Source organism: Protopterus annectens, chromosome 1.part1 (genome assembly GCF_019279795.1).
Source record: "Protopterus annectens isolate FY-2018-M chromosome 1.part1, PAN1.0, whole genome shotgun sequence".
NCBI lineage: Eukaryota > Metazoa > Chordata > Ceratodontiformes > Protopteridae > Protopterus > Protopterus annectens.
In genome coordinates this window covers 1,495,610,730-1,495,630,812 of record NC_056726.1, presented here as the reverse complement: position 1 = coordinate 1,495,630,812, position 20,083 = coordinate 1,495,610,730, and the positions used below count along the sequence as shown (strand labels likewise).

Sequence of the window (20,083 nt, the reverse complement as noted above, 5' to 3'; positions counted from 1 at the left end):
TGTGTGAAAGTGACGTAGAGCAGTGTAGGGAAGGGTTAAGTGTGTCAGGGTTAGAATGCGGGTGGAGTGAGTGTGCGATAGTGACGGGCTGAATGTTTTAGGGTGGGTTAAGTGAGTTAGGGTTAGGGTGCAGGTAGGGTAAGTGTGCGATAGTGACGGTGTTGAGGTTTAGGGGTGTGTTATGTGAGTTAGGGTTAGGGTGTGGGTTGGGTAAGTGTGCTGTAGTGTCGGACGTTAGGGTTAGGGTTTAGGTTAAGGTTAGTGGATATGTTGTTGTGTGCAATGTGTAGTTGACGTTTTTTGTGTCGGTGTTGTGGTGTTCGGTATTTTGAGTTGTTGGTGTGGTGTGTTTTCAGTTGTTTGGGGTCGGTGACTTGTGTGTCGGTGATTCGTACGTTCGGTCTATGAAAGTAGACCCATATATATATATATATATATATATATATATATAAAAAATTTTTTCTACTGCTTTTTCTTAGGGCTTTTACATATTGCTGTGCGAACAATGTTGGTTATATATTTATATTAATTGAAGTGATACATGATTACACAAGTCATGTGATTTTTTTCATTAATTGAATGTACTATAATAAATGACATTAAGCAACTGCTTTTAGTACTGATGAAGTCCCTGTTTTCAACAGGACGAAAGTGTTTAACTTGAAGACATTAATAAAACTGGATCATTATTCTTATATTTGCAGTTGCTTTATACTTTGTGTAGTCATCTTCAGCTCCTTTGCATTTTTTTTCTGGAATGGCTCCTCAGTGTTTTTCAGGTTTATGTGTCATGTTTGCTAAGAATTCCTCTCTTATTTTCTGGTATCTTGTAAAGTCCTGTAAAGCTACTTATGAAGCTAAATTAGCATCCCTAGCTAAGGATAATCATGAGGCATTCTTTAGCTATGTCCAAACTCTAAAAGGGAATGCCTAACTATGTGTAAAAGGTATAGTGGAAGGTACCTCTCATACCGAACCTGAGGATATTGCCAACCTGCCAACTGACAGATTTGGCACAAACTTTATCTCCCTGTCCCCACCACCCATACTCCAAAACAAACCTGACACCAGTCCTGTACCTAGTATCTCCAAGGAGCAAGTCATATCTGTGCTCTCCAAGGCCAAAAACATGGCTTCTACGGGACCAGATAACCTCCCAGGCTGCTTACTCATCAATCTAAAACAAAACCTAGTGGAACCACTTGGCACTCTCTTTAACCTTAGCCTGAGCACTGGCTTTGTTCCAGCAAAGTGGAGAACAACAACAGTAATCCCCTTGCACAATGGGGGTGCATCATCTGACCCTGGGAACTATAGACCCATAAGCCTAACCAACCTAAATTTGGAAGACCATGGAAAGGATCTTAATAAAACTTATCAACAAGGATGTAGGTGACCTTCAAACTCTTGACCTGACCAAATTTGGCTTTGTTAAGGATAAATCATGCTTATTGAACCTGTTGGACTTCTTCAAGTATGTCATCAAACCCTGGATGAAGGCAAAACAGTACATACTGCCTATTTTGACTTAGCTTAGGCTTTTGATATAACCCCCCACTCAGGTATCATTGAGATCCTCTTCCAGCTGGGGATTAACCCATATGTCACTAGATGGGTAGCCAACTGGCTCATAGACAGAAAACATACTGTCAAAGTTATGGATTCCACCTCTACCAGTAGAGCAGTTACCACTGGCATACCACAAGTTTCTGTGCTGGCTCTCTACTGTTTGGAATCTATTTCTCAGACATCCAGTGGAAAGTATGTGGCCTGTGGCTTACCATGATCAAAGATTATTGCAAACTGGGGCCAATTACTGAGTCCTCAAAAGATGTTTACATATTACAAAAAGGGATAACAGCAACAGACTAAACTAAATGAAAAAAGTGCATTGTTATCCCCTTTGGTAAAGATAAAGTTCCTGCAAATTACAGTATTGACAGCACTCCCCTAAGTTCAAACCCAGTGGTGTGAGATTTGGGAACACAGGGTGATAGCAATCTAAACTTTGATCACCATGTGTCCACAGTGATAAGGAAAGCTTTCTGGGTCACAGATCTCATAAGTAAGGGCATCACATCCAAGAGTAAGGATGCTATAACTCCTCTGAACTTGATCCCCATTAAACCACTAATTCAGTACAATACTTCCTTTTGCATGTACCTCAGCAGACACCTCCAGCAGCTGGAGAGACCACAGAGGTTTCTTACCACAAAAATTCAGGACCCCTAAAACATGACCTACATGGAAAAATTTAAAGCCATGTCAGTTTACTCTGTATCCTCTAGGCTGCTGAGAGGTGACTTATGCCTGGCCTACAGAGATTCTCTGACCTTGCCTTAATGGAAATGCTGCACATCCACAAATTAAGTGGGACAAGAGTCGCTCCCTTCAAGGATCACTGATAGAATCCAACTTCTCAAAATAGGTGAAGCCACCTCAAGCAGTAGACCCATAAGAAGCATCGTACACCAGGGATCGGTCTTAGGGCTGCCCTTGTTTGGGGTATATTTTTCTGAGGAGTAAGCCAAATCCAGTGGGCTGTGGTTGGCCAGGTTTGCAGATGGCTGTGGGTTGGGTGCTGTCATTGATTCCCCTAGTGATGTGGACATCCTTCAGGAGGGTCTCACCCAAACAAATGACTGGTGCCAGAAACATGGCTTCAAACTGAATTCCAAAAATGTATCATCATCTCCTTTGGGGAGAGTGACATCCTCACAAATTATCACATTGATAACTAGGTCCTAAGCATGTAATCAGTCGTGAGGGATTTGGGCACTCAGGTTGATAGTAACCTGACTTTTGACCACCATATTGACTCCATAGTACAGAAGGCTTTCTACATGGCCCACCTCATTAGTAAGGGTATCTCATCCAGGGACAAGGTGGCCATAACATCTCTGTATTCTTCCCTTATAACACCCATTATTGAATACAATGCCCCTTTTGACATGTGCCTCACAGGGTACATGAAGAAGCTGGAGAGACCACTGAGGTTCCTCACCAAAATAATCAAGGGCCTCTAACATTTACCCTTCACAGATAGGCCAAAAGCCCTGTTCCTCTGCTGAGTCTCATGCAGAATCCTCAGAGGTGACCTCTGTCTTACAAAGCAATCTCAGGCCCCACCTTGATGGGACTGCTGCATATCTGCAAGTCAAGCTCTACTTGAGTAACCCGCACTCAGAACCTCAACCTGTTCTGAATCATCAATAAGACTTGCTGGCTGGACAGATTTGTGCCTCAGAGACTCTCCCTTCTGTGGAACAGACTCTCTTTCCATGTCAAGCAGACTCTACCTCGTTATCCTTTTCTAACTGCAACCTGGATAACTGTATGGAGAAGAGGAATTACACCCCTGGGATTCCACCTGTGTCCCTGCTACGGAGAAGAGGAAATACACCCCTGGGATTCCACCTGTGTCCCTGCTACGGAGAAGAGGAAATACACCCCTGGGATTCCACCTGTGTCCCTGCTACGGAGAAGAGGGAATACACCCCTGGGATTCCACCTGTGTCCTTGCTACGGAGAAGAGGAAATACACCCCTGGGATTCCACCTGTGTCCCTGCTACGGAGAAGAGGAAATACACCCCTGGGATTCCACCTGTGTCCCTGCTACGGAGAAGAGGAAATACACCCTGGGATTCCACCTGTGTCCCTGCTACGGAGAAGAGGAAATACACCCCTGGGATTCCACCTGTGTCCCTGCTACGGAGAAGAGGAAATACACCCCTGGGATTCCACCTGTGTCCCTGCTATGGAGAAGAGGAAATACACCCCTGGGATTCCACCTGTGTCCCTGCTATGGAGAAGAGGAAATACACCCCTGGGATTCCACCTGTGTCCCTGCTATGGAGAAGAGGAAATACACCCCTGGGATTCCACCTGTGTCCCTGTGATGGAGAAGAGGAAATACACCCCTGGGATTCCACCTGTGTCCCTGCTATGGAGAAGAGGAAATACACCCCTGGGATTCCACCTGTGTCCCTGCTATGGAGAAGAGGAAATACACCCCTGGGATTCTACCTGTGTCCCTGCTGGACAGTGGCATCGGGTGCTGACTTGTTGGTTCATCGGCTAAATTCTTGGCTAGGCTTGTAAGGCCTCAGGGACAAGAGCCTAGTAACTTCCTATGATCATATGAGCCTATGATCTCAATCTTGCCTGTGACATTAACAGAACATATCTGGAGAGACAGATTTTTGTTTCAGAGATTGACATTCCTCTGGAATAAACTTCCAATTCATGTGAAGCAGAGCTCCTCAATGACCCTATTCAAGTGCAACCTGGACAAATGGATGGGAGACTGTAAATTCACCCTAGGGCAATGTCACCTATGTCCCTCATGGACAGGACTGTTGGTGCTGATCACAGATTCGCTGCATGAATAATGACCATCTAACCAAGGTCATTTAGGGAATATAGGTATAACATGGCTAGGCTTGTAAAAGCACTAGAGGCATTAGGCTAGTAATCTCCTATGAATCTATAAACAATGTGCTTTAACAGCTCTTAACTACAAAAGATATGGTTGGGGGAAACACTAGCCACCAGAGATTACATTAAACAATATGCTTCAATGACACTTACAAAAGATGTGGGTAATAAAGCACTAGACACCAGGGAGACTCTTAATAGCATGACTTAAAGGCATCTATTTAAAAAAAAGAAAGACGTCGTGGACTGAAGGCTGCCAGTAGGCACCAGGGATAGGGATTTGAATGCTGCACCCCTTTCATGGAAATGGTAGCATTAACCTATTAAACTAACTAATAAGTTAATCTAGTACATTCTTTTAACATAATGACTATACTGGTCATTATGGAAGGTTTGTAACAGTTCATGAGTTATGAGGGAGAGAAACAGGTCACATACAAGCATAGTTCCTAACTTCACAGCTGACGAAATCTAGATAAAGGCAAAAATAATGAGTGGACACAGGTGCACTGTCATGGACAGAGTGGAATTATTCCTCTTATAAAAAGTCCCTAGGACAACAGTGTTGGCACTAGCATGCTTAAAATAACAGCTTTTGCACTAGCATGCTTTAACTGAAGGATATGAAACGTGGAACTCTAATGTCTGGCATTAATGACTGATTGTGATTGACCATGATTTTGAGAGCAAGAAGAATGAGAGATCATGGGCATTCTGACAACCAGGAGACAGATCTGGTATATATGATGTGCGTGCATATGTGTGTATGTGTGTGGATGGAGGAGGGGATGAAGGGGGGGTGCCTACTCTAGGTGGCCAGTTTTAACTACCAGAGGAAAGTGCTAATCTGCACTCGGAGTTTTTTTTAAATTAGCTGGTAATGAGGTCTTTCCTCATTATAGCTAATGTGTTGCTGAATCACAAAATAATGGGGTTCCTATTACAAGAACGGACTTTTCAAAGTTTGAATGTCATATGGTTGACACCATATGATCAAACTTTGAAAAATTTGAAGGTTAAATGTAACGGTGCTGTACATTGCAAAATTGGAGAAGTTCCCTTTTCTGCACTGCAGTGCGATCTTGGAGTTGGTATATTTAAGTAGGGTGGGGTGCAGGGGGGAGCATTAAGGTAATTATTTTTTTTTTATGTTTTATTATATATTCAAAGTTTCAAACTTCGATCATATGTTGTTGTTGAACATATGGGATTCGAAGTTTTGAAACTTCGAATATATAATATAGACCCAAATAATATACTGCAGAAACAGGGTCTTTTTACTGTATCTATAACACAAACCCCAGGGTTCTTTCTGAATCTCTGAGTTAGCTGTACTATCAGACCTCCCACTGAATGGTCCAAGTTTTTCCTTAATTGCAGGTTGATTTAATCTTTTTTGCAGTAGGTGAAATTCTCCAAAAATTTCTGCAGTATCACAGTTCAAAAGTATCATATTATGGGTGCACATAGTCCAGCTCTCTTAGTCAAATATTACAAATGGGAAGCCCATAGCTTTGACTATATGGACCTTTGTTAAATATGTGATATCTTTACTCTCTAGTATCTTATTCAGATTTACCATAGCTTTCCTCTTAGTAAGCAAGTGTGTTTTAACTTCCTGGTTGCATTCACCATCTGTGGAGCTTTTTGGTTCCCCAAAAATATAATCTGTCACTACTTTCAGTTCTTCACCAACTATTTGCAAAAAATTAATATGGTTAGGCAATATTTTTTTCAAGCCAGCATTTTCACCTTCATTAACAGAATCTTCAACTCCTCTTTACTTTCACCCATCAGAGAGGTGTCACCCGCATATGGGGATACTGGAGCCACCCCAGTTTGGCTTTGCCAATGAAAAAGTACACATACTAAACCTGGTGATATTCATTGAAAAGGACACCAAGGCAATGGATGAGTGGGAAACCATGTACACCACCTACCTGGACCAAGCTAAGGCATTCAATGGAATACCTCATTCAGGTACAGTTAACAAACTCACTGAACTGCTCATAAACCCCCACATAACTCATTGGATTGCCAGCTGGCTCATAGACAAGAAGAAGACGTCAGGATTGGTGATACCACCTGCACTAGGAGACCAGTCACCAGTGGGGTACCACAGGGGTCCTGCTGGGACCACTCCTAGTTGATATTAGTCAGGAGTCTTTGGCTAACAAAATTTGCAGAAGATTCCCCAATGACATAAACATCTTACAGGATGGTCTGAGACAGCCAACCGACTAGTGCCAAAGTCATGGATTGAAACTCAATGTCAAGAGATGCATTATAGTGCCTTTTGGGAAAGCTGCCAGACAGGCTGATTACTCCATTGATAAGACACCACTAAGACTTGACCCAGTTGTCAGGGATATGGGAACATATGTAGACAGTAATGACCTTTGACAAACATGTGGTCAAGGGAGTAAGAACATCAGTCTATGTTGCTCAACTTATGAGTAGGAACATGGCATTCAGGTCCAAGGAAGTCATAGTGTCACTTTATTCATCCCTTATCAGACCCACCATTGAGTATAATTCCCCCTTCATCATGCACTTGACCAAACATACAGTATGCAACAGCTGAAATGCCCACAAAGGTTCTTTACCAGAAGAATCCAGAGTATAAACATATTGTCATATATGAATCACCTTAAAGCCCTATGTCTATACTCTGTCACCTATAGGTTCCTGAGAGGTGATCTATGCCTAGCACAGAAGGCATCCTGAGATCCAGCTCTGACAGACCTTTTGCACATCTGCAGAATGAACAGCATTAGAACCACTAGATCCAGGAATTTCAATTTTGCTTGTGACATAAATAAAACATTTTGGCGAGACAGATACATGTCTCAGAGGATCCCCATGGTCTGGAATAGGCTTCCCATCCATATGAAGCAGAGTCCATCCCTAATCCTATTTAACAGTAACCTTGGCCAATGTATGGGAAATTGGAAATTCACCCCAGGTCTGGCCCCCATGTCTCTGATAGACAGAGGTAGACAGTAATTCCCAACTAACATACCTCCCCACATAACCTCTAGAACCTTCCTAACTAGCATAGCCGCTCCTAATAAACATTTTAATACATAGCGATACAATTCATTTGAACTGCATAGCTGAGCTTATAAATACTTCTACTAACAGGTTTGATTCCAGCATAACATTCACCTTTTTGTCTAATATATTGACTAGATGCATGTTGTGTATTTTTTTAATTTCTGAAGACTTAATAAATGTATTTGCAAAAAAATAAATCCAATAAGTAGGATGACAGTATACAGTTTTGTTGCATTTGATTTCCAGTACTGAGTCAGTCATCGCATTCACTTCTAACTGTTGCTTCTTGGTCTGCATATCCTTAGGAGCCAAATTAGGTGACCCAGTGTCCCCATTTCTCTAAGAACATGCCACAGTCTGTTATGGTGGGCACCGTCAAAGGCCTATAAGTAGTCCAAAATGCAGATGTGAATATTTTGCTGCAAGCCCATAACTTTCTCTGTTATTCGGTAGATATCAGCAATGAGATTTCTGGTGCCTCTGCTTCTCTTAAACCACCTTATGCATGTGGCAAATGTCACACATTATACCTCTGCAATCCAGCTTCCAGAATTTAAGAATTACCATGCTAGCAGGTAAAACAAGTGCATTTGTTGAATATTTTGAGCAGTCTTTAACAGTGTCTTTCTTGGGATAGGGACTGGAATATAAATTGACCTTTTGTAATCCAATGGACATTGCCTGCTTTCTAAATTTCATGGGAAATTATGATCAACACCACAACAGCAACGTTTTGAAGAGTTTTAAATATTTTATCTGAAATTCCATCACTGCTTGCAGTATTGTTATTATTAAACATTTCTGGGACCCATTTAACTTCAGTCTCCAGAATACCTGGCTGTAGATCACAGAACATGCAATCATATGTAACAGTGATGTTAGGGTCCTTCTTATGTAGTTCTGCATTTTCCAGCCACATATTTTGTTTTGCACGTTTGCTAGGTCCCTCTCATTTTTTTAACCTTTAGTAATGTCCATTTTTAATTGGAAATGTCATTGAATGGTTCCATTCCTCTTGAGGAGATCTGTTGTCCCCCCTTCTGTTAGGTTCTTCCCATCCATTACAGTGCTCCTTTAAAATTCTTCATATTTCTTATTGTTATTCTGTTATGTTCTTCCCATTCATTACAGTGCTCCTTTAAAATTCTTCATATCTCTTATTGTTATTCTGTTATGTTCTTCCCATCCATTACAGTGCTCCTTTAAAATTCTTCATATCTCTTATTGTTATTCTGTTATGTTCTTCCCATTCATTACAGTGCTCCTTTAAAATTCTTCATATCTCTTATTGTTATTCTGTTATGTTCTTCCCGTTCATTACAGTGCTCCTTTAAAATTCTTCATATCTCTTATTGTTATTCTGTTATGTTCTTCCCGTTCATTACAGTGCTCTTTTAAAATTCTTCATAGCTCTTATTGTTATTCTGTTATGTTCTTCCCGTTCATTACAGTGCTCCTTTAAAATTCTTCATATCTCTTATTGTTATTCTGTTATGTTCTTCCCGTTCATTACAGTGCTCCTTTAAAATTCTTCATATCTCTTATTGTTATTCTGTTATGTTCTTCCCATTCATTACAGTGCTCCTTTAAAATTCTTCATATCTCTTATTGTTATTCTCTGTGAAAGTCTGCATTGAGTTTGACAGATGCTACCCATCTTCATTGCCTTTTGTTCTCCTTCTTTCCTTGGTCACTTCTGAAGGCCCTCAGACAATCATTTTGCCTTCTTAATCTTCTTTCTTTTTAGAATATGCTTTTTTTGTCATCTTCTGGGCACTGCTATCCACCAGTTCTATTCCCTTAAATTGATTGTTCACCTCCAGTACTTATTCAAATGGAATATTATTGAGTGTCTGTCTAGTTGGCCTAGTGATTGTTTCGCTTTCTTTAATTTGATTCTAAACTTTGTGATAAGAAGCTGATGGTCCAAAACCACAGCCAATCCTGGTCTTTTTTTGTTGACTGTATAGAGCTCTTCCATCCTATGAAAACTGATTTTGTCCTGTTCCATTTCATGCTTGATAAAATTTGGCCATTACTTGAGTTGCTCTTTGATTACTGGCCTAAGATTAACAATTCAATCACCTTATTTTTCTTTAGGGACTGTGGCCATGAAGTCAAAATAAAAAATGTCGAGAAATAATGGTTTTATCTGGTCCATGACAATGATTTTGATTCTTGGTAAATTTTCCTTTGGACTCTTTCTTTTTGAGTGAGGGAGGGGTGAAAGAGAGAAGAGGGGGGTCCAATACTAACACCGTCCAATTGTCGAGAGCTATTCTAAGTGAATGTGCAGTATATGTGGATCACTGTAAACAGAACATGAAAGAAAAACTGACTAATACTTAGCAACATGTTGATTGGTCTGAGAAATCATGTACATATGATATACAGCTGGTAGCCCTCTATACAGGCTGTGGATACAAAGAGAGCGTTCTGAGCTTTGGGCAGCTTATACTGGGCAGGAGTTGGTTTGTACAAGTACCATAGAATGGCTTTAAGATTCAGACAATAAAACAGTACAGCAAATAATTCAATCGCCATTGTGATTGACAACAACACACAGACAGGAAATTATCATCATGTCAATTACACGTTGTTGTATTTAGGGATGCCTATATTGTATTGTACCTACAGTATCCTAAAATGAACATAGCGCAGGCTGTTACTGTGCTTTGAAGGTATTAGTCTTCTAATTACTGCGTGGGTAATAATAGAGAAAACACAAGACCATCACTTGCACTTGAGTTCACCAAGTGAATGTAGTGGGTATGAATGTTGTGAGGGTGTGTGTGGGGGCAGTGTATTCAGTATACATGAGTGACATGTTCTTAACTAGTATAGCTTCACATTGTTGAAAACAAAGTGAACATGAATACAAAACATTGCTATTTTCTTAGGAAAACTATATGTAATGCAAAAGTATCTATATACTACATGTGCATATCCCATCTTCACTGCCTTCCTATACTCCAAAATGGTAATGTATTTGAAGTACTGTACAATGTTACTCGTAAGGCAGGATGCTGTATTTACAGTACTGTACAATGTTACTCATAAGGTAGGCTAGCCCTTTTTACAGGTTGTAAACAAATAGCTAAATGGCAGATGTAACATGCACAGACTATGAACACTCTGAGTGAGCTTAAAGGAAAAGTAAAAAAAATAGAAATTGTTTTGGAGGAGTAAATGACTGACCAAAAGATCTTATTAAGTATGCAACTAACAGCTTTCTGTAATAGATCAATAACACTTTTTGTTATTTAATCCTCCCATCCCCATTGAAATAACAAACCGTCTTACCTTGAGTAAACAAAATACCAAATACCTTTTAACTTGGAAAAGTAAAATACCAAATATCTGCCTCAACTTTCTTCCCTCACATAAAAATCAGTACTGTTTTTTGCAGCATTTTAATAGTTTATGAATGAATTGAAGATTTATAACTGTGCTTCTGAAATAAGAGTTTAAAATGAAGCTGTTCTTTTGTATAAAAAACAAAAAAAAAACTGTACAAGATCACTTGTTATTTGGAACTCACATACATTTTCAGTTTGGAAAGGGCTACTGCCAGTAGTAAATCCTAACACACTCATTTTCTCAATAGCAGTGGCCCTTTCTGATTCAGAGACAGATGTCAGCAGTCATTCTGTGCCGTAGGTAGAATCAGTCTGACGGGCTGTCTCCTCAGCCAGGCTACATGCTAACGGGGAATTCCAGGGAAGTGGACATCACTAATCAGCCATGAATGCCTCAGAAATGCATGCAGTAGTGTATTTACCCAGCCAAGCAATTCAGAGAAGCGCTCAGGTATGTAAGCTAACTCCACTAAAAGTTTCCATTCGATCATTAGTTTCAATGTGTGAGATCATATTAGAATTATTTGCAAAATATTTTAGTGGGCTTGTGGTGGTGGTGTGGGTGTGAGTTTCTGTTTGTGTGCCTGCATGTCCTGAGAGTATGCAGGAAGATAACTAGTCTCAGTTGTATTTGTGTATGTGTGGGGAGGGGAATGGGTGATTGTGTCTCTGACTGCAATTTTGTTGGGGCTGATCAACAATGAGTGTGTGTGTGTGTGTGCATGCACGCGAGTGTCTGTGTGTGCGAGTGTGTGTTTTTTTGAATGTGTGTGTGTGTGTGTGTGTGTGTGCACAAATGTGTGTTTTTTTGAATGTGTGTGTGTGTATGTGCACAAGTGTGTGTTTTTTTGAATCTGTGTGTGTGTGTGTGTGTGTGTGTGTGTGTGTGTGTGTGTGTGCATGTGCATGTGTGTGTTTTTTTGAATGTGTGTGTGTGTGTGTGTGCGCACACAAATGTGTGTTGTTTTGAATGTGTGTGTGTGTGTGTGTGTGCGCATGAGTGTGTGTTTTTTTGAATGTGTGTGTGTTTGTGTGTGCGTGTGCATGCGTGTGTTTTTTTGAATGTGTGTGTGTGTTTGTGTGTGTGTGCGCGCATGAGTGTGTGTTTTTTTGAATGTGTGAGTTTGTGTGTGTGTGTGTGTGTGTGTGTGTGTGTGTGTGTGTTTTTTTTAATTTGTGTATGTGTTTGCGAAAGTGAATGGAAGAGTGCATTTACCAATGATATACATGGTTGTCCAGAGATGATTACCACAGGAAAGTGCTGATTAACACTTGCAGTAGCACCATGCATTTCAGAGGCATGTAATTTAGCCGATACGAGCTCATTCCTCATTACAGCTAACATATTTGTGAATCACATTTCCTGTGATCATGGAACCTGCTCCTTTTACCCTCTGCAAGTGCAGGGTACACCCTCTGAATCTGGCCCATTGCCTGTCATGTTGATTATCTTTTCCCAGTTCAGTTTTGCAATACTGTTGGAATTCAACAACCTTGCTGTTGTAGCAATTTGTTTTGGCAGTGATGTTTTCTGGTAATATTCATATTTATTGCTTTCTACAATTGTTTGTTGTTGTCATTTTTCATACTTGTGTTTAAAATGTTCCTAGGTATACCTTGAAATAATGGGAAATATTAATGCTAGAGATCCTGATTATTGGAATGTGACAGATAGCCCGCCCTCTGAATCATACAATGAACGTTGGATGAAATCTATTCCTGATGACAAGAAAATATCACAGCTTTCAATTCCTGGGACACATGACACTATGGCCCGTGCTGGAGGTGTGATATGGGTTTGGTGTCAAAGTCTTTCTTTAGGTACTCAAATGCAACTTGGAATTTGATTCTTTGACATTAGATGTAGGCATTTCTATAACAGTTTGCCAATCCATCATGAAGCCTTTTATCAGGAATGTAATTTTTATGATGTAGTGTCACAAATGATATTGTACTTGGAAGCCAATTCATCCGAAGTGTTTCTGATGCGAATTAGTGAGGAGTATGAACCATATGGCAATACAAGGTCTTTCACTGCTACACTAAAGGCAGAAATGAGTAAATTTCCTGCAGAAAGATTTTATTTGCAAGACCGTATTCCATACATGAGAGAATGCCGTGGAAAGATCATTATTTTAAGAGACTTTTCAGATTACAATTTTGGAATTCCCTTCAGATCAACAGATCTTGAAGACACTTGGAGTGCTGGAGAAGATGAAAAGTGGAACCTGGTCAAAGCTCACCTAGATAAAGCACTGCGTAGCTCAGGTGATACCCTGTTTATAACACATTCAAGTTTTACTTGTGGCGGTCAAGCACCACATGAACTGGCACGGAAAATGAACACTAAACTTTACGGCTACGTTGCTGGACGAAAAGGAATATTAGGAATTGTTGTTAATAATTATCCTGGACCAGAACTCATCCATGATATAATTAAAAGTAATTGGCGATAAAAATGAGTTCATGTTAATATATTTGCATTTTAATGTAGCATTATAAAAATTTAAAGATACAGGCCTTGTCACCAAAAGTTATCTCAGCATAATTCTGAATAAATTGCCAATTAAAAATGCTGCATCTCATCTCTGCTAAAGTATACAATTATAACCAAATATTGTTTAATTATTCCTGAACATTTAAGAAAGCATTTTTAGATATTGCAAACTTGCCTATTGTACTTTATTACTTGGGTTGCTTATGTCTGATGCACAGTGTGGCCATCCTATGCATGGGCAGCACATCTGCTGTTGGGTTTGCCTACCTCACTTTTACTGTAGTGTATGAGCAATTCTATGGGCCAGATCGATGAACAAGTCTCTGCCTTTTTGCCAGTGCCACAGCATATCACACCTGCCTGTATCTAATATTTTCATCCTCTGGTGCTGAGTCCTTCACTCAAATCTCAGCTGGTACAGCTTTCACTGCCTTATGTGCTGTGATATATTCTTCCTGCAATAGTCCCACCTGCTGTAACTGCCTCATACGTATTAAATTATGTATCAGTGCATGTAGTGCAAAAACTTTAGCATATGCACCTGGGTCATACTGTAGGGTTCCATAAAATCTATCCATGCAGCCTTCAGCGGCCTGAACACAGGCTCTACAGTGATCCTGGTTTAGAATAGGACAAGGCACAGTTGTATCCATAATCTGTTGCACTCTTTTGATTTCTGATGAATGTGATCAGCCAGGCTCCAGGACATATTTGATGTCACCAATAACATTCTCCTGTGAGAAGTCATCCATTACAAAACATTGGTGAAGGTAACATGTATGCCATATGTGGAAGTCATGGTAACAGTATGGGTGGCTTGCAGACACATTATAGATGATGCCCTGTCCATTACAGATAAGCTAGGAATTAATGGAGTGATGTGACTTACAATTCACATACCTTCTTCCCAAGTCACCAGATGACACCTTTATTTTGGTGTGGGTTCAATCTATGACCCCCAGCAGCTCAGTAAAATGGTCTATTACACAATAAATCCCACATGGAGTTGGGTCTCTCCTAGATTTCTGTGATGTACATGGAAAACACATATGCTTCCCACATGCTGGAGCATGACATCAAGAAACTATACATGGAGCAAGGCCACCAAATGCCCACAATTCAGATATTAAGATTAGAATTCAAAAATCTAATACCCAACAAAGCCTAAAGTGTTTTGTTCAAATTGCTCTTATACATAACAGATTGTGAAGATAGGTGAAGGCTGCCAGCCCAGCCAGATAGAATTTTGCAGATAATTCTGTAATTTATAAATATTAATGTAAGTCACATGCTTGTTCTCTTTGCTAAATGTTGAACTTCAAAGATGTAACCACATTGCACTCTGCTAGAGGAAATCTGATAAGTCAAGCATGGTTTAATTATTTGATCTAAAGCCCAGAACTGAGATGTCTGGATGAAGGAATTCTGGCTATTGTTTTGAGACCAGAGTTACTTGCTAGAATTTACATGTATAATTTCCTTTTATTGCTCTGACATTCTGACCAGCTGCAAGATCAAAAGGGCTATTAACCTCTGAGTTTCTGTTAGCCTGGGAACCAGAAAGAAATTATGTAATCTGAAATGAGTCAGTGGTAGTGTGTTATCAATTTAAGGACAGAAAGAATCAGAGCATTTAGCACTTGTCTTGAGAACACCCAACTCATCAGCATTCTGTGTCTGTATATAAGTGGGATCTTAGACTTTAGTGTTTCTCTTAGAAATAGCTAGGAAATAGAAAAATTAGACTAAGTGTTTTTTTGTGTTGATGTCAGAACTAATCTACTGTATTATTTTAAGCATTCTCCTGTGCTCCCTGAACTCTTGACTAGCACTGCATAGTAAAAAGTATTGTATTGTGTTTTTATTATTTATTATTAAATATTTCTTAAACATTTCAACTGTGGCTGTTTTGTGTAGAAATAATTTAAGCTCTAGAGTACATTGCATGTATATAGTAATACTGGCCAAGCCACTCCAATAAGCCTTGACTGTTCAGTTGCACTTATTATTTGGATAATAATATTGCACAATATAATTGGACACCCTTTCATAAGGGCCTTTGAGTAACTGCTAAATATTAGTGGGTGGTTGCAGTGATTTCTACCGTATAGTCTGGGTAAAATGGGCACAGATGGAGAATCTGTGCCAGCCTTCCCCAGGAGTGTCTGTGTGGTTGTATATAATGCTTATCTCAAAGTGTGTGTGTATGTGTGTGCGTGTGTGTGTGTGTGTGTGTGTGTGTGTGTGTGTGTGTGTGTGTGTGTGTGTGTGTGTGAGAGAGAGCTACTTGGGGAAGGATATGAAGTACTGGTTGGACAGAGAGGGTGATGGAGGTTTTAGCTTGCCCCCTAGGCTGAGATATCGACCCTATAGCTGTGCCAGTGGGGAGTCTTATTGGGGATCTGTAGAGAAAGGGAGAAACCAGCCCCAGAATGACTGTGATCTCTGTGTGCTCTTAAGGGAAATTGTACTTTACTGTGTGTGTATTTATTATCCTTTCTCTGTATGGGCACCCCTCACTGATGTTAGTGGTGATGACTGAAGTTCTTTGATTGCTGGGCCAGAGCAATTGTGGTACACATATTTCCATGTATAAGTCTATATCCCACAGAGAACAGAGATAGCATTTTCAACCTTTAATTATGAAAACACAATCTAATCCACCTGATATTGCTAGTAAAGAATTTATGTACAATCGAGTCTTATTAACTGAGTAAAAAATGCTTTTTATGAGATGTTAAACTGAGGTACCATCTACTTGAATTTGTAGTAGTTCTGATGGATGTAAAATATACCACAGCACAGATTAAAAAACATTGCTGTTGCTTTAATGTGTTTACACTTTTCCAATTTTCCCTTATTATGTACACATTTAGTGGTACTGTGGTACTGTGAAAACCCACCCAAGGGATGACAATACTATTGCAAGGTTTGTGTGACAGTTGGTGCAGAGTTAAAGCTGTGACCTGTAGTTCCACGTTTACAGAGTGTGATTCTGTCAGTCCTCCTTTACCTATTGGGAACCGTTCTTCATAAGCAAGTACTAGGCTAGATCCCTTGAGGGCCATTTTAAGTTTAGCCATTTTCTGTTTCAAAGACAAAAATCGAAACCTGTACCTTGTGTCTGTGAGGTAAACACCTTACCCATTATACAGAGCCCCCACTGATACTTCTTTATTGGCCATTTGGGCAGTTTTTCCATCTTTCTCAACTTTCTGATTTAAAAGCCTGCATTTGCACTTGTTTCCCCCCTTTCCTGTAACTAGTCTAATCCAGGTATAGATTTGTTATATCCAGGACTGTCTGTAAGCTCCTGAGCACCCCCCCCCAAGCCTTTCTGTGTTGGAGGGCAGCCTTCTAGCTTATCAGTGGGAGTGGTAAGCACTAGGTAACCTATCTACCACATAAGGAGTGGTTTCTGGGCCCAGAAAATGTAGTTATTGGCCTTTTGGGAAGTTTTTCGATATGTCTCAACTTTCTGATTTAAAAGCCAGCATTTGTACTTGTATCCCCTCTTTCCTGCAACTAGTCTAGTCCAGATACAGATTTGCTGTATCCAGGACTGTTTGTAAGCTCCTGAGCCCCCCCCCCCAAGCCATTCTGTGTTGGAGTGAAGCCTTCTAGCTTATTAGTGGGAGTGGTAAGCACTAGGTACCCTATCTACCATAAGAGGAGTGATTTCCAGCTCAGAGTTATTGGCCTTTTGGGCAGTTTCTTCCATCTCTTTCAACTTTCTGGCTTAAAAGCCTGTGTTTGCTCTTGTTTCACCACTTTCCTGTAACTAGTCTAGTCCAGATACAGATTTGCTGTGCCCAAGACTGTAAGCTTCTGAGCCCCCAAGCCTTTCTGTGTTGGAGGAAAGCCTTCTAGTTTATCAGTGGGAGTGGTAAGCATTAGGTAACCTATCTACCACAAGAGGAGTGGTTCATGGCCCAGAAAGTGTAGTTTATTGGCTGTTTGGGCAGTTTTTCCATTTCTCTGAACTTTCCAGTTTAAAAGCTCATCTTTGCTCTTGTTTCCCACCTTTACTGTAACTAGTTTTGTCCAGATACAGACTTTTTGTATCCAGGACTGTTTGAAAGCTTCTGAGAGGTGCTAGAGCCTGCTCTTCAATTTTACCCTTAGATCTACTAGTTATCTCCTCTCCTGCACTTATACTAACTTATTAGTCTAGCACTTTACCAGACATCTTGTAGCAATTATTCTAGCACAAAAGTGCTACCAGCACTAAATGTTCTACAAGGAACCAGATCTAGTACTTATTATCAATAACCACCCTACCAGGCATGTCTAAAGGTCAGTTCCCTGTGCTTTCTCATATTAACCTGCTAAAGTTGGACATCCTGAGGCAATTTAGCAACTGCCTCATGTACACTGACAATCCTCTCCACTTACCTTCCAACTCTCAGACTTGTGAGAGATGCACTTATATATCCAAACTGGAAGCCACGCACTCTCCAGCCAAGACCAGAATAGCTGGTCAAGAGGAAAAGGTCAACACTTGTACCACACCACATGGAACACATAACCCTCCAGAACACACCAGCACTGCCTTTACATAAAAACACAAACCACACACCCACCTTCGCAGAGACTCTCAATAAAAATCTACCAAAGCAGCAGAGCCCTCCAAGGCAGAAACGCACTCAACCACTACAACACAACAATAATCATGAGACACTTAACTCTCCTAAACAGTGTGCCACTCAATCAAAGCCCCTAAGGCAACACAGCATGCCCAGCACACTAGTCATAGGTGACTCGATAGTGAGCCACTCTGATGTCCCACTCACTAGTCATAGGTGACTCGATAGTGAGGCACACTGATGTCCCACTCACTAGTCATAGGTGACTCGATAGTGAGGCACACTGATGTCCCACTCACTAGGTTGAATAAGAAGAAAGTAATAGTCAGCTGTTTGTCAGGTGCCAGGATCCGCCACATAATGCACGCACTCAGGTCCCTCAACAACAGGTACAAATATGACTCTGTCATTGTACATGTGGGTGTGAATGACCTGAGATGTACCTCCCTGGACTACATGAAAAGAGACATGGAAGAGCTCTCGGATTATGTAGCCTAAACGGGTATGACCTTACCCTGAGCAGCCTCCTACCATCACCCAGAATGATACCACAGTACAAGCAGAAAATGATTGATTTCAACAATTGGCTAAGTTTCTGGTGTCTTTCTAAGGGGACCCATTATCTGTCTGCCTGGGATGACATGATTGACAGACCTCAATGCTTTGCCACAGATGGCCTGCATCTGTCACCCCTGGGCTTCTGGATACTGGCCAAAGCTCTTGCCACCCATATAGTGCCTTTTTTAGGTGGTGTTCCAAAGACTAAATTACCACTGTAACAGCTACAAACAAATGCAATCTGAGGGTCATGTTGCTCAACGCTAGAAGTCTAAATCTCAAAATGCACTCGCCCGAGGCACTCCTTAAAATGGAGAACATCAACATTTGTGCTGTAACAGAGACCTGGTTCAAGGCTGCAGAAAGCACCCATGCACTACCAGGCTATAACTCATTCCACACCTTTCAGTCCCAGAACTTAGACAGAAGCTCCAAAGGCAGTGGTGTTTCCATATTCATAAAGGATGTACACACCTCCAACTGATAGCCCAAAATAATACATCAGAGATACTTCAGGTGCAGCTAACATTGGGTAAGACAGCGATTCAGGTCATAGTCTGCTATAGGTCCCCAACTATGTTCCAAGACTCACATCCCACGTTCCTAAACACCCTGGAGAATATTAGGGTCCAACCTAACACTCTCTTACTAGGCAACTTCAACTAACTTTCCATTAACTGGGTAAACTACTCATGTACCAATACACTTGCCCAACGTTTCCTGGAGTTCATTAATTCCAATGCCTTTGACCAGCACGTTCTTACCCCCATTAGAGGTAGCAACATCCTTGACCTGGTCATTACTAACATGGGCAACCGTTGCTCTACACCAATATTCAGCTCCTCCCTGGTTAAATTTGACCACAAACTAATCACCTTGATAATCCACATCCCTCCCTCCCACCCCCACCCCCCAGCAAAGGTAGCCACCATGAAAAACTTCTCCAAAGCTAACTTTGGAATCCTAAAAACAGAGGTGGCTAACTTCACGGCACCCATGCAAATGGAGAATAGTTGCATTACTGCAGAATCATACACCAATGCACTGTACGAACACATACACAAATGCATGGATCTCGCCATACTCAATAGAACCAAGACACTCTCCTCCAAAAAATGGAAGCCAATCTGGTGGTCCCCTGCCATAAACAAACTCTACAATAGAAGGAGGAAACTGATGTGGAATAAGATGAAGTCCCAAGACTGGAAAAACTCCCTTATCTGCCTCAACAAAAAGTTGATATCCCTCATCAAATCCTCTAAAGCTAGGTATGAAAACAGAATTGCAGTAGACAGTAAAGACAACTACATGGCCTTCTATAGTTATGCAAAGAATCTCCATAGCATAAACCCAGATTTGCTCTGAGCTACTGCACAATGGTACCTCCTATACCGAGCCAACAGATATTGCCAGTATACTGGCCGACAGATTCAGTGCCAACTTTACCTCCCTTCCCCATAAAGGACCAATCACAATATCAGTGGATTGCCAGGCACCCAGTATTACTGCTGCACAGGTTAAAACAGAACTGTCCAAGGCCAAGAATACAGCTTCTATGGGCCTGACAATATCCCTGGTTGTGTTCTTC

General features: G+C 40.8%; 1 pseudogene; it reads left to right on the top strand.

Annotated features, from left to right (window-relative positions):
* The window catches only part of LOC122813818, a 116,357-nt pseudogene extending 101,792 nt beyond the window's left edge, over nt 1-14,565 (top strand).
* The last annotated feature ends 5,518 nt before the right edge of the window (nt 14,566-20,083 follow it).